Here is a 16,360-nt window from a genome sequence, read left to right as displayed (position 1 = left end):
ATGTTTGGTACAATTCACCTGTGCATCCATCTGGTCCTGGACTTTTATTTGTTGGGACATTTTTGTTTCTGTTTTTTTATTACTGATTTGATATTGTTAGTAGTATTTGTACTGTTCTGGTTTTCTATTTCTTCCTGATTTAGTTTTGGAATATTGTGTGTTTCTAGGAATTTATCCATTTCTCCTAGGCTGTCCAATTTTTTGGCATGTAATTTTTCATAGTAATCTCTTATAACCCTTTGTGTTTCTCTGGTCTTGGCTATTACTTTTCCTTTTTTGTTTCCAATTTTATTTATTTGAGCTCTCATTCTCTTTTTCTTGATGAATCAATCTAGCTGAAGGTTTATCAATTTTGTTTATCTCTTCAAAAACCAGGTTTCATTGTCTTCATTGGTCTTTTGTATAGTTTTTTTTTTTTTTAGAAACTGCTCCTCTTTTAAAATAAAGCTTAGACATTTCCAAAACATCACTGCACCAGAGTTTTGAGTCTACTCTAGTTGCTTTCCCCAATATTTGCTTGTGTAACACATTAATTTACCATGAACCATGTGATTTTTTTCCTCCTCACTATTTTCTCCTGTTCACTAAGTGATTGATTGAACTTGAGCCTGTATTTTGTCCACCTCGTAAGATCACTTTTGTGAACACTTATAGGGGCAGGCAGTATTTCTATCGGGCTTGAGAAAGAAGGCCACTTTCTCTGGGCCCCATAACCTAGTGGACTTTGGCCCTGCCTGTCCTCTGGCTTCCTTCTCCCCATTGGGTGAGAAGTCTCAGAGGCCATGGACTCATGTAGCCCTTCTTCTAACCATTTAGACCATTGTCTTGGAATTGGAATTCCCAATGGCCCTGAGCCTGCTTCTAGGGTCTATGTGGGCTTTGTCTCTGGGTCCATTTTCCCAAAGACAGAATGTGAATACATACCCCTAGGTCCAAAGGATGGCCTAAGGGTGGCTGTTTGTGGGTGTGTAAATGGAGTTTGGACAAGTAGGCTGGGATTTTGAGGCTGATTCTGGCATGGAGAGGGATATAGGGATGGGAAGAGAGGGGGCACAGTTCATGGGTCAGAGACTGGAGCTCTCTGCAATAGCATTTTTGGGCTCAGAACTTTTAGGAGCCCAAGAATTTTAACTTCAAACATGGCCTTTCACATGGTTCTGCAAGTGTGTTTGTTAAGGTGAGTGGATAGAATATATTCTTTTTGACAGTTTCTTAGCTTGGCTTATAACTTATAATAATGTCATAAATATGGTACACAGATCTCCATTTATATCCTGGCCCCAGACACCATAAATTTTAGAGTCTGGTCTGTGGGGCAGGGCAGGTGGAGGACTCAAAAGATTAGCACCCAGATGTTGGCCTGGAAGAGTAAGGAAGAACCTGTCAATTTAATTCCATAAAGTAACCACTAAAGATACCAATTTGACCATCTAATTTTACAGATTTACAATGGATTGTTCCCAAATCAAGCTCTCCAAAGCCTCACAGAAAAGCCTGGCCATCCCCTGGTCCCCACTCCCTCAAAAAAAGCCCTCCCAACTTGGTTCTCACCTTAGCCCATCAACAACTTGTATGTAAGAAGCTGAGTTGTGATATTGAAAACACTAACACTGGAAATCAATGACATGGTTTCTAGGCACTATAACCTGGTGACCAGGAGCATGAGCTTTGGAGTCAGAGAGACCTAAGCTAGGAGGTCAACTCCTCTGCCCATAAGCTGAGTGACCTCAGGAAAGTCTCACCTTCTCTGAGCCTCAGTTTCTTCATCTGTAGTAAAGAGAGTGATCCCTGCCTTGCTGAGGTATTGTAAGGATTTAATGCGAAAGACCTGAAAGAGCCTGGTACACAGCATGCTCGACAAGAGGTAGCTGCTGCCAGTACTGCTCTTCTTACTACTGTTATCATTGATTGTGCAGCCTTAGGCCAGTAAGTTACCTAAACTCATTTTAAAATTAATTAGAAAAAAATAGTTGGTGCATTCACATAGTTAAAAAATCAGACACGGAAAGATGTATATTGAAAAATCTTTCCACCACCCCTATTTCAATCCACCTCATCCCACACGGTTACGTCTTCTATAGGTAAGAACCACTTTTGTTAGCTTTTGGTGTATCCTTTCAATATTTCTTTATTCAAGTGTAAGTAAGTATGTATACATGATCTGATTTTTTTCCTCTTCATACGCAAAAAGTAGCACACTATATGTTTTTTTTCACTTAAGAATAAATCTTGGAGATCTTTCCATATCAGTGTATAGAGAGCTTCCTCATTATTTTTCACAGCTGCATAGTATCCCACTGTGAAGTTTATTTCCTTACTTACCTGGAGATAAACAGTTGGATTGTTTACAATATTTTGCTGTAATGAACAATGCTGCTGTGAATGAAGTTGAGCATGTGTATCTGTAGCTTTGGGGTAAGTGGAGTAAATGCATTGGTAATTTCAATACATAATGCCAAAGTGTCCTCCATGGTTGTTATGCCATTTTGTACTCCCTCCAGAATATATGAGTTTTAAGTCATGTGAACTTTTCAATCATTTTTTTCTTTTTAAATAGGGCCAATAATGGTATCCAACTGTATTAATTTCCTGTTGCTGGTATAATAAATCATCACATTTTTAAAATTGAAGTATAGTTGACACACAATGTTACACATTAGTTTCAGGTGTACAACATAGTGATTTGCCAAGTCTGTACATTTTGCTATGCTTACCACAAGCGTAGCTGCCATCTGTCCCCATACAACACTTTCACAATACCACTGACTGTATTCCCTATGCTGTAACTTTCATTCCCGTGACTCATTCCATAACTGGAAACTTACACTTCCTACTCCCTTTTACCCATTTTGCCCAACCCTCCCACCCTCTGCCCTCTGGCTACTAAAACACCACAAATTTATTATCCAGAGGCCAGAAGTCCAAGATGGGTCTCAGTTGGCTAAAATGGAGGTATTTTCAGGGTTACATTCTTTCTGGAGGTATGGAAGATAACTTGCTTCCCTGCCTTTTTCAACATTTCAAGGTTCCCAAATTTCTTGATCTGTGGCCCTGCATCACTCCAACCTCTGCTTCCATTGTCACATCTTCTTCCAATGTCACATCTTCTGACTCTCCTGTCTTCCTCTTAGAGGACCTTTGTGATTACTTTGGGTTACACGCAGATAATCCAGGATGGTTTCCCTATTTCCAGATGATGAACTTAATCACATCTGTAAAGTTGCTTTTGCCATGTAAAGTAACATATTCACAGGTGTTGGGGATGAGGATGTGGACTTCTGTGGAGAGCCATTTTTCTGCCTACTGCAACTACCTACTGGGCAGGATGTTGGGAGGGTTGAGATAGAGAAATTACCTGTAGAAAATTATATAGTTTGCTGTTTCCTTTAACATATCCCCAACTAGACTATAATAATAGAAGTGTGTATTTGGTTTAGCTCTTTACTCTGTGTTTAAGCCTGGTACCATTTGGTCACAGAATAGACCTTCTATATAATTGTTTTTTATTTTATATATTTATATTTAAGTTTTAACATATGAAAGAATGAAATTTTTGGAAAAAATATAAAGAATTATGCAAAAAAGCCATTATTATTTTTTTCTCAAAAGTGGATCTGTTATCCCAGTTGGAAAAAAACTTGTCTCATTAGATAGAGAATCGTGGTAAAGACAACTGTGAACTCTTGAGCCATTATTTTGTCAACTTCTGCAAATCAGTAATACAATCTGTTCTTATTCAAAACATATGTTGTATATCTCAATGAAGAAAATGCATCTGCCCATATATAAAAAAAGATTTTAAATTTCAAATTAACATGCAAATAGTGTGTCCCACTTTTTCTAGACTCATGGCACTGAGTCACATGTCCACGGACTAAGGAACAGACTATAATAAAGGTTCAAATATACAAGCAGGGAAGAACTCAGTTTCTGTGCATTGAATGGAAGCAACTATTGCAGGAAAAAATAGAGGTAATGTCACCTTTAAGAAAAACACCATGTGTTCTTATTTGTCTGTTTGGGTCTTCACCATGGTGTTTTATTAATTCTCATCACCTCACACATACAAATATTCTTTCATTATAATGGCAAAATCTGACCAAGCCTGACTTCCAAATGTCTGAGCTTTATTGGGGATAGGAAACTATTGCATTTTGATGAAAAAGATGGGCTCTGGGTCAGCAGACCTGGGCTTGAAACCCAATTCCAATACAAAATGATCTTGAGTAGAGAATATGACTTCCCTAATCCCACCATTTTTTTTTTGTCCAGCAAAATGTGGGTAATGATAGTACCTCTCTTACAGAACTGACATAAAGATTAAATGATACAACCTTTATAAAGTACTTTGCATAGCTCCTCAGTAAATGCAAGCTATTGTTGTTATTTTAAATGTTTATTTATTTTGAGAGAGAGACAGAGAGAGAGAGCCAGTGGGAGGGGCGGGGTGGGCAGAGAGACAGAGGGAGAGAGAGAATCCCAAGCAGGCTCTGCACTGTCAACGCAGAGCCCAATGTGGGGATCAATCCCACAAACTGAGCTGATATCAAGAGTCGGATGCTTAACCAACTGAGCCACCCAGGCGCCACATACCAACTACTGTTGTTATTATCAATCATTTTTACTTTCTGTCAAGAGTAAAACCTGAGGCTTGAAACCATCAGTAACTATAGTACTTGTACATCTCAATGGCCACCATCCCATTTGGAACATCACCTCTGTCCTTCCATTGATCATACCACTTTCTTACTGCCCATCACCCTCTTAGTTTTCAGCTACATTTTTTCTGAATTCAGATTCCAAATACATATTATACACCTTCCCTTTAAAAGACCCTTAACTTGGGGCACCTGGGTGACTCAGTCAGTTGAGCATCCAACTCTTGATTTTAGTTCAAGTCATGATCCCAGGGTCGTGGGATCATGGGCACTGTCCTGAGTGTGGAGGCTGCTTAAGGTTCTCTCCCTCTTTCTCTCTCTCTCTCTCTCTCTCTCTCTCTCTCAATGAAAAACAGTCAATTTATTAAAAATTTTTTTAATAATAAATGAATAATAAACAAACAAACAAATAAAAGACTCTTAGCTTACCTGGTCTTCTCTGTCTCTCTTGTACCTGCCTGCTAAAATCCTAGCCTCGCTTATACCCAGCAGCTGACAAGAACTGGAGAAAGGTCACACAGCAGTGCACATCAAAACTATTTTGTTAATCTTAGCAAAATGTTATTTGCCTTTTTCACTGTGTTGGCATTTGCACTGAAGTGCCAAAGCAATGATGGATAAGACTGCTGGTGCCTTAGCTGGAATCAAGGCAATGGCATGGAACTGTACTAGCAGTGATTGTATTATTACCACTACACACTAGCATTCTAAAGAAAAAGGCAGTTTAACTTAAGAATGTCCTTGATGAGGCAGTAGAAATTATTCATTTCATGAAATCTCAAGTCGTGATTCTGTGTCTTTTTAATACCCTGTGTGGCAAAATAGGATCTTTGCATAAAGAACTTATGCTGCATACTGAAGAATTCATATCTTGAGGAAAGTACTTCAGTGATTATTTGAGTTATGAGCTGAATTAGCCACCTTTTTCATGAAATACCATTTTTACTTAAAAGAATGAGTAGCAGATAAACTGTAGCCATTGAGACTTGGATGGCTGACATTTTCTTGAAAATTGACAAAATGAATCTGTTGTTTTAAGGAAAACAACTAGCAACATCTTTTTTTTTTTAACCAATGATAAAATTCTAGCAAGCTTTCCAAAAATCTAATTTTGGAAAACTTCCATCTACATCCATGCAGTTAATAGTTTCCCAATACTTAAAAGAATTTTCTGATGAGATCGATAGTAATATAAATGAATGTGACTTTAAAAAAATTTTTTTAATGTTTATTTATTTTTGAGAGACAGAGTGAGACAGAGCATGAGCTGGGGAGGGGCAGAGAGAGAGGGAGACACAGAATCCAAAGCAGGCTCCAGGCTCTGAGCTGTCAGTGCAGAGCCCCACGGGGGGCTCAAATTCACAATCTGTGAGATCATGACCTGAACTGAAGTCAGACGTTGAACCAACTGAGCCACTAAGGCGTCCCTAAATGCATGTGACTTTAAAAATGCTATATAATGAAATGTGTCAGTGTTTGGGAGATCTGCATAATTCAGAGAAACAATATTTTCCCAGTGTTGGAATACATGCATTATAAAATCATTCCAAATGCAAGATAGACCAGTGAATTTTAATCACAAAAAATTCATTGACATGGTTTCAGTTTCCACACTGCAACTTTTATGAAACTACCACTTGTTGGGGTAATTGTTGTGGCTCAGTCAGTTAAGCATCAGACTTGGTTTCGGCTCAGGTCATGATCTCACGGTTTGTGGCATTGAGCCCTGTGTTGTGCTCTGCGCTGGTAGCACGGAGCCTGCTTGGAATTTTCTCTCTCCCTTTCTCTCTGCCCCTCCCCTCCTCTCTCTCTCTCTCTCTCAAAATAAATAAATAAACAAATAAATAAATAAATAAGCAACAAAAAAAGAAACTACCACTTGTCAAGTTTCAGTCTACTATTGAAGAATATCCAAAATTATCTGAAAAAGCTATTGCAATAGTCTTCTCTTTTCCCACTATATGTGCCCTGATAATCTTCATATCCTCCAACCAGAACTACATATCATAACAAACTGAGTGTGCAAACAGATACAAGAATCCAGGAGTGTTTCACTATGCCACATATTAAGGAGATTTGAAAAATGAAAAGACACTGCCATACTTCTTTCCCTACCACTTTATAATGGCTGTTTTTCATAAAATGTTATGTTAACATAACATAGAAATAAAATGTGACTTAAGTATTTAAATTAAGATATTAATAGCATATATATAAGAGTTAAATTAATAAAATATTAAATATTTTTAAGACATCTTAGTTTCTATACCTGAATAATATAACACTGTATGTTAATTATCCTGGGATTAAAATGTAAAAATCTTAGTTTCAGTTTCTAATATAGTAAATATTCATAGATATAATGCACATAAACAAAAGTACTTTGGGGCCCTTAACAATTTTTAAGTATGAAAAGAGGTGCTAAGACCAAAATTTTTGAGAACCACTGCAAGACAGATAATATAACCCTTACCCAGAAAGTCAGAGCAGAGTTAAAGCAATGAAGAGTGGTTGTAGTAAAGGTCATTTTCCTTACTGGTGGCCAGGATTTCAGAGATAAATACATGTAAATAACATGTAGTTAACGGCACTGGTAACTAAGCAGATAATCAATTTAACCAGAAACCAGCAGGCAAGTAATTGTCTAAATACTGTTGTTCTGATCATCCCTTGATTTTATTACCCTTTTGGGAAAAAACCAGATTGGAAATATTAAGGCCAGATCTTCTGCTTTCCATGCCCAGGCTCCAACTCCAGATCACCCAATGAGACCTCAAGCTCTCAGTGGGGTCTGTCCCGATTGAAGTATAGTGGTTGTATTTCTATAGAAAAGGAAGCAGTGAGATTAATGGATATTTAGCTTCAGTAGCAAATGGAATTCAATTGGTGCCTAAAGGGTTCACATGAGTATCAAGGTCTTTACATACTTTTGACAGACTGAAATTCCAAATTCTGCCCATCATTGATATTGGTGTGCAGCTTCCCACTATAAACTTACTCCTTCTCAACTTTGATTTGGCACTATCAGTGGTCATCTGACCAATGAGACAGCCCTGCCCTCAAACCAAAGACAGTGATCCAAGGATCCAAGGATTGAAGGATCCTTTCCTGATTGGTGTGATGGACATTTGTGGTGTTTTCCTATTTAGGATTTTTTCCTCTACCTAACAGCATCAATTCTGTTCTTTTGGTTTCAGTGGGACCAACTACAGCCCTTGGTTCCAGCCTGGATAGTGGTCAAGATGATTGGTAGAGATATGAACATGTGACCCAAATCTGGCCAATCAGATTCAGTCTCAGGTCTTCGTTGCTATGGAGAAGGATGGTGACTATTTGGTCGAATGTGATATTGGAGGTATTTATATTCATTTTGCCACCACTTGGGAAAAACCTGACCCAGAAGCAAACCAACTCTGAGGAAAGCAGAGCTGAGAAAGAGAGAAAAGCAGCGAGTGGGGTGAGCAATGGGGAGGGAGAAAGGGAGACAGGGAGAGGAGAGGGAGAGAGAGGAAGAGAAGGAGAGATGGAGAAAAGAAGGGAGGGACTGAGATTTCTGATGACACTTTGTGCATCTGAATCCCACTGCATTTGAAGAAAAATCTATCCCTGGACTTTTTCTGTGACATGAGTCAATACATTTCTTTTTGTCTTAAGGCACTTCAAGTTGATATGTATCACTTGCTATTGAAAATTGGTTTCTTAAAGAAAAAAAAAAGGAGAGAGAGAGAGGGAGAGAGAGAGAGAAACTTGGTTTCTTTGGTATGCTAAAATCCTGCTTATTGGCTAAAGTTTGGAGCTCCAGGGTGACTCTAGTATTCATTCTACTTGCTACTTTTTTTGGCACATTGAAAAAGTGCTAGTTGCTGGGGGTGATGTGGTCTGTGGGGCATCCTGCTGAAACTTGTTGATGAACTGTGTTTGCTTGAAGCAAAGATCTCACACATTTGCTCCCTAAGCAGCCCAGGCCCCTGAACTATAGGTGATGTCGGTTGCCACCAAGTCCCTATTTGACTTTGGGGCAATGGTGTATATACTCATAATAATGACAACCATGTAGAATATGGGGTACATAACACAAAATATGGGGTGCATATAATGTAATAATACTTAGACACCACTTACTCATGGGCCAAAAAAATGAACACATTTTATCCTCTATATCAAACAAGGGTCCTGGCAGAAATGGATAGCATTTTCAAATTAGAAAATTTGAGAATCTTTATTTAAGGGACTATTTACAAAGTAGGGAACAGGGAGTAGGGAAGCTACTTGGATAGTGCAATACTCCAAAGTTGGAAACAGTGGGTATAGCTACTTATTTTAAGCCTGAAGGGATAGAGGAGGGAGTAGTTACCAGAACCCAGAGGCAGAGAGAGAGCTGTGTGGAGCTATGATCTTCAGTGGAGAAGCAGGGAGAGGAGGGAATACTCCATCAGAAGTTAATTTATCCTGAACCTCTTGAAATTGAAGCCTGAAGGCCCCTCATTCACATCGGCCCCCGGGGGCTGATTGCTGCTGAAAGGTGTAGAGTACGCTGTGTGGGGAAGCAAAACCAGCTAGCAAACGGAATGCTGTATAAGCATTTTTGATGAATTGTTTAAAGGGACCTCATATTAAAGGGAAAGTAGTTTATTCTGATTTCTTTTCTCATTCTAAATACATATTCATCCTTATATCTAATTATGTATTTGTAATTCTGTATTTTCTTAAAGAGAGCCTCCAAATGATGTAAGTTTTGGGCCCCACTAAACCTGGATTTGCCTCAGAATTACTCTTGCCCCATCCTCCCTTGGACCTGAGGAAATTTAAGATGAAAACACATAAATCCCTGCCCTCAAAGGACTTAGAGTCTGGGGGGTGGGGGCAGATACAGACAGGTAAATACTGGCAGCCTCCCACAGCCTCCACACAACATTTTCTGTGTCCCATATCACCCCATGCAAGAATTATATATCATAGCCCTTATTGTGTTGTCTTGTCAATGTCTGGGTTCTTTCTTTGTCTCTCTCCAGTGATCTAAGAACTTCTCAGGCACAGGAAGTGGTGTCTTTGATCACTGTATCCCTCACACCAAGTAGAGAGTAAAAGGGGAATAAATGAATGAATGCAGTTGGAGCCAGTACAGTGTCTTTCTCACATAGGCTAACTTGAGTAATTACTTACAAACAAAACAGTCCTAACAATTCACATTTAGTTCTTTTTATCTGTAGATTTGGTTAAAACTCCTGGTAAAAATGGATGGGAACAAATCTTATAATGATATAATAGCTAACATTTACTGAGCATTTAATGTGTGCCAGGCACTGTTCTAGGAGTTTTAAATACACTCTCTCATTTCATCCTCACAGTAACCTACAAGGGATTATATCCCTGTTTTACAGATGGGTAAACTGAGGCACTTAGTGAGCCCCATTTCCATCAACTCCATGTTCAACACACTTTCGGCTCCTAAGAAAATATTACAAAGACCTTGCCTCCTATTTTTGAAGTCACCATTTAAATGAACTATTGTTATTTTTAAGGGTTCAGAGTATATTTCTGCTTCCAGATGTGTGTCACTGAGGCCTTGCGAGAGGATAAGAAAGAATGATGGCAGCTACAGCGCATGATCACAAAAGAAAAGTCAGTAGTAGGCTGCTACCACATGAAGAGGTCTCTGTGAAGAAGGGAGGTTAGAAGTGTTGGTTTCTGTCTGCAGGGCTAACTAAATAATCAAGGGTAGCATACTACTCTCAGAGATCTAGACTCAAGCAGAAAGAAGCCGGATTAGGAAATAAGGGCGCGTTGCCATGGCAGAGGAAGTGGGGAGTTGGCTCTTATGCTATCTCCTGGCAACCATTTGACAAGGAGCCGCACTTGACTTTGAATAACAGGCAAGGAAGCTACCACTCCAGGATCATTTCAAAGGGAACTTTAATCAAGCTTACCTTGGTACCCTGAGAAAAGCCCAGATTTATTAATAGAGAATAAATACAATGCTTTCTCAGTCAGACTAGTCCTGAAATTAACGGAGGTCTTACTCATGAAGGAGACTTCCACTTTAGTTTTCTGAAAACAGTATGTCCAGGGTCCAGAGAAGATTAGTTTTTGTTTGTAAATTCCTCCACCCAGGGGCCAGATCATGGGGGTGATGGAATCTGGGATAACTTCTGGTGCACAGTTGCCAACAATTCTGCCTGTGTCCAATAAAGGGAGAAAAACTTCCTGTGGAAAGGGGAGTGTTGTATATAGTGACTGGGGTGACCAACTTGTACTGGCTTGCTTGGAATTTCCTGGTGTTAGCACTGAACATGCAAGTCCCAGGGAACTTCTCAGTGTCAAGCAATCTGGAATGGTTGGCCAGGACTGTCTGTGTTTTAAAAGTGAAAGTCTTGCATCTTGGGTGTCTGTCTTAGGCAGCTCAGCTGCTGTAGCAAAATACCATAGACTGAGTGGCTTAAACCATAGACACTTGTTTCTGACAGTTCTAGAGGCTGGGGAGTCAAAGATCAAGTTGCCAGGAGGGTTCGGTTCCAGTGAGCACCCTCTTCTCGGCTTATAGACCACCTGCCTTCTTGTTGAGTCCTCTGTTGGTGGAGCACATGAGAGAGTTCAAGATGCCTGATCTCTTATAAGGGCACTAGTCCCTTCACAAAGACCACACCCTCATGACCTCCTCTAAACCTAATTCCCTCTCAGAGGGTTAGGGCTTTGACATATGCCTTTTGGGGTACACAAACATTCAATCCATAGCACCAGGCAAACAGGGACAGTGGTCACCCATGGGTGACCCACCTTCCCCATCTTCAGATTTCTTAGAATAGAGAGCATACAGACGTTAGTTTCACTTTTGAATTTCCAACAGACTCAGCCCACTTTGACTAAACCTCAAATGGACATTTAACTGCTTGCATATAAAATTAAAATCATTGGAGCTAAAAACCTTAAGTTCTTGCTTTATGCCCATTAATATGAAGTGCCAGCAATAAGAAAGCAACAAAGGATCAGAGCTAAAATAAATATCTTGTCCACCCTGTAAACACAGTCTCAAACACACCTGAAGCTTCCTTTGCTCTAAGAAATATCTGATACTCTCACCTCTCATTGAGCATAGAATGTGTTCTGTTCTAAAGGACCTAGAACATAGTAAGTGCTCAGTAAATAACTACATGAGTAAAGGCATCTGTCATTATATTTGTCTTCAAAGTTATTTCTTGCCTGTGCATCTTTTGCAATCTTATGGAGGTCAGTGGTAGATTCTCAACTCCACCGCCAAGGTGTGTGCCTTCTGTTCAATAGTAACTCATAGTGTTGGGTGATGTCAGCTTTAGCAATACCCTTTTCAGCCACTAGGTGGTGCAAGAGAGTGCTAATTCCAAGGTGACTAAACCTCTCTCGGACAGATTTTGATTCTAAGAACCCATAGGATAAAGATGTCATAGAGCAGGTTTTCTCAGCCTTGGCTGCACATTGGAATCACTTGAGGAGCTTTAAGAAATCCTCATGCTCTCTGGGTATTGTATGGAAACCAATTTGACAATAAATTTCATATTTAAACAAAAAAGAAAAAAAAAAGAAATCCCCATGTTCAGCCCCAACCCTGACCAGTTAACTCAGAATCTCTGGATATGGGCCTGAGCATCAGAATTTATAAGAAGCTCACTGGATTAGGGGGCACCTGGGTGGCTCAGTCAATTGTGTCTGACTCTTGATTTCAGCTCAGGTCATGATCTTGCAGTTCGTGAGATGAAGTCCTGTGTTGGGCTCCGGGCTGACAGTTTAGGCACCGAGCTGACGGTGTGGAGCTTGTTTAAGATTCTCTCTCTCTCCCCCTCTCTCTTTGCCCTTCCCCGTGTGCTTCCCCACCCCCCAAATAAAAATAAACTTTAAAAAGAAAAACAAAAAATTGTTCTTTCTTGCCCCCACTCCAGAGATAATCCCCTTGTTGGTATGGTGTATATCCATTCAGACTTTCCCATTGTGATTATATTTGTATATGTATTATAAATATAGATTTATTTTTACATAAATGTGATTATGCTATTTATATTGTTTACAAATTTTGTGGTTTTTTTCTTAGTCATTAAGTCTTGTAGATATTTCCAAACTATCATATCATATTCTACTTCACTTCTCTTAATTGTTGTTTGGTGTTTCATAAGATGGAAGTTCTATAGTTTATTTCACCATTTCCTTACTCATGGGCACTTAAGCTGTTTCCAGAGTTTTGTTATGATAAAGCCTGTGGTCCTCAACATCAAATTAAATGCTATTCTGTGCCTATGTGCAACTGGTTCTTCTCTGATAGAAACCTAAATGAGATTTGCTGGGTTGAAGAGTATGCACATTAAAAAATTTATAGCAATTGCCAAATTACCCCTCAGAAATCTATTGATTTTACATCTTACCAACAGCTCCCTGTGAGCACCCTGCTCCCTGTCTTCTAAGGGCATTTGCACATGCTGTTCCTTGTACTAAGATGCTTGTTCCTTACTCATCTTTCAGATCTCAGCTCAAATGCTACTAAGCTTTATTTTGGGAAGTCTCCCCTCACTCCCTGTCTGGGTCATGCTCCTGCCTCCTAAGCTGTCAGAACACCAAGTTCTTTTTGTTCAGAGCACTTAGTATGTATCTATACATTAGTAATAGGATTGCCTGATTAATATCTGGCTCCCCGTGCTAGTTTAATTCTCCACTTACCCCTCCCCCAGAACCATTCTTTGTCCTTCTTTTTGCTTTAGAGGTCAACCCCAGGTTCCTTTGTCAGCTTGTTTCCAGTTGGGTTTGGTCAATGGGAAGGCCCTGGCAAGAGATCTGAGAGCTGTCTCCACAGTATATTAGGAGGTGGGGGCTCTGACTGGTATGTCTTCCCATTCTAGAAAGCATTCCAGTATGTTAAGTGATATTATTAGAGAAAGAACCTCAAGTTTTGCTTAATAATTAAAAAATCATACACAAACTCTAGGACTTGATTATGAGTCCCAGGTGATAACCTACCATACTCTAGAAGTCCCATGACTGAGAACTCTGAGAATGTTGAGCACCAGGATAAGGTCATGGAATAGGAGCTCCCAAACTGACAGCTGAGTGAACAGCTCTTGCGTACAGATGATACTCGTTATTATTGGTGGTTACATTCTATAAAGTTGTAGCAGGAACTGAACCAGTGCTCTCAGGGGAAATATAGGTTTCGGTTCCTGCGAGCCTCTGATGACAGCATTTTCATCAACTAGTCAATACATAACCTTGTTTAATGTGTGTTTCTGTTTAAAGACCCTTTATTTAATATATATTGTTGATTCATTAGCCTTGAACTCACAGCCAGCAGCACTGTAACTTATGCCTGAATGAAGCTTATCTAACACATGTGTTTCCTCCATAACACGCATCACAGCATTTTTGCACTTAGGAACAGTAGACAGCTTTTCGGCACTACACTGGGGGCCATTTTAAGCAGCAAAACACCAACAAAAAACCCATAAAAATGAGAAAACTGTGGCACTAAATTGACCAGGGAGATGAACACTTGTTAACAGTATGAGAGCTGAGACAAGAAGGCGCAGAGCATTGGCCTGTTCAGTGTCAGCTGGTAACATGTGCCCCAGGAGCTGTGCATGTCCACAAATGACTATAAAAATGCTACAAGTATTGATTCTAGGGTGATAAATATATTTTGGTGAGTAGGCAAATTTGCAAATTCAGAATCCCCAAGTAATGAGGATTGACTGTATTTTGTTTGGCCAGGCATGGTGATTCAAAGAAAAAAAATTGAACTGGAATGATTAGGCTTGCAGAAACGTATTCTTGATCTTGCCACGTTTTCCACCACTTCCAGTTTATAGCTGACCGCTTCACACGTTTCCCTTACGTACCTGGCCAGTGAGGCATTGGAGTCTGGAACTTTCAGTGCGGTTTGCCAAAGATTTGCCTGTCAGGAGAAGGTCTGAGAAACCACCCACTGGGTTATATTTGTCCGAGGGAAATGGGTTAAATGAGACTTGAAGGGGAAGGAAATCACAGGAAACAGGGGTAGCCAAAGGGAGGGGATGGCAGAGATGTTCTTTTGGCTGCCCTGGTGGGGTCAGGTTGTGATTCAGATCCTGAACTTCAGTTTTCTCAAGTAACCCACTGTGGAAGTTTCTGCCTGCCACGCTCTGCTCCAGAACTCCCGCCCCTCCTCTACAGGCCATTGAGGTGGGGCCGAAGCCAGGTGACCTTCTTGTTCCACCCTAAGGACATTTCCCTGTAGTTTCAGATGAGTGGTCTCTCCCTGGGCCATCCAAACTGGGGCGGGGGGTGGGGTGGTGGTGGGGAAGATAATGAGTCAGACAAGTTCCCATTATCTATTCACAGCCATGAGGAGTAAGTTTTCCAAGGACCTGAAATGTATCCTTTGTGCACACAAATTTAAATTTGTAGCCATCTGAAGGGATTTTTTTAAATAAATATTTTGCTTTACCACCAGGGAAAATGATGATATTGTACATAAATGACTATAGCATTACCCTTCATATAATACAGTTTTGCACTGCAGTGATTTTCTTAGGGTGCAGACTCCTATACTGAATACCCCCAGTTATTTTCCTTTTGTAGATCACTTTGTATATCGTTTGTTGGATTTTCAGATCTTTCAGCTGATCAATGGTTACCATAAGTGATATCAGTGTTCTCATGGAGTCCAGAAAACTGTCAGGGTCAGACTTAGCAGGGTAGACCTGAGTTGTTTAAGCCTACAAAAACAGGGGGGAAAAAAGTCTGGAAACCCCAGAGTAGATATTGTAGTAGATCTGCTTGCTGACTCTGAGTTCTAGAGAGTTCGGAAGGATTAGTACTTTAGTGGCCCTCCTAGAGTCAGTATGTCCTGTGGTTTGGTCAGGACTTTGGACTCTGAGGCAAAGACCTCTTACTCCTGTTTGCCCTGGTCTAGGCCTCCCTAGGGCAAGACCACTCAGGTTTTTCACACAGTGGTCTTTATAAGCTGATTGACAAACTTTACAACATAGCTTTCATTCAGCATGGGCTCTGTGGCCACTCTTTTCTTCACTACTCACTCACCTTACAGTCTAGTTGAGGTTGGTGCCGCTGGACAGAGAGATGGGTTGTTACTGTGTGCAGCTGGTAAACCGTATCCCAGAATTAAGTTCGTTGCTCAGAGGTAGAAAAATTGGCAGGAAAGGAAAACTCAACAGGTGGAAAATTACAGGAGTGGCAGACTTTTCCCTGAGTGGCTAGAGAAGGAAGGCACCAGGAAAGTAACTTCAGAATGCCTGAACCATCGGAAGCAATCTTTTAGAACTTTTAATGAGATGTTACTTTGAGGAAAGGAAATTTCCTAGCAGCTCCACAACCAGGATAACAAAGACAATTTTTTTTCTACCTAGAACAGATGTTGGAATTTGACCACGCATCAGCTTCTGGCAACAAGCAAACTCCTCATGGGGAAAAAGTTTCCTCCCTACCTCTGGGCATGGTACCAGTGCCCACCCTCCAGTCACCCAGGCCAGAAGCCAGGGACGCATGACAGACATGTCCTATTCCCTCAATCCCCACGACAGATCTGTCATCAAGTCTATCACTCTGTCCACTAGTATCATGAATATTTGTCAATCCTTTCCACTACCTCATTCCAAGTTGTGGTTTCTGATCTACCCTCCACACTATCACCAGAAAGACCTTCCTAAAAGTCCAGTAGGCTCACATCCCCCACCTTGTGCATCACCAAT

The sequence above is a fragment of the Prionailurus bengalensis genome, chromosome C1 (genome assembly GCF_016509475.1).
Source record: "Prionailurus bengalensis isolate Pbe53 chromosome C1, Fcat_Pben_1.1_paternal_pri, whole genome shotgun sequence".
Classification (NCBI taxonomy): domain Eukaryota; kingdom Metazoa; phylum Chordata; class Mammalia; order Carnivora; family Felidae; genus Prionailurus; species Prionailurus bengalensis.
This window is presented reverse-complemented; position numbering follows the sequence as displayed.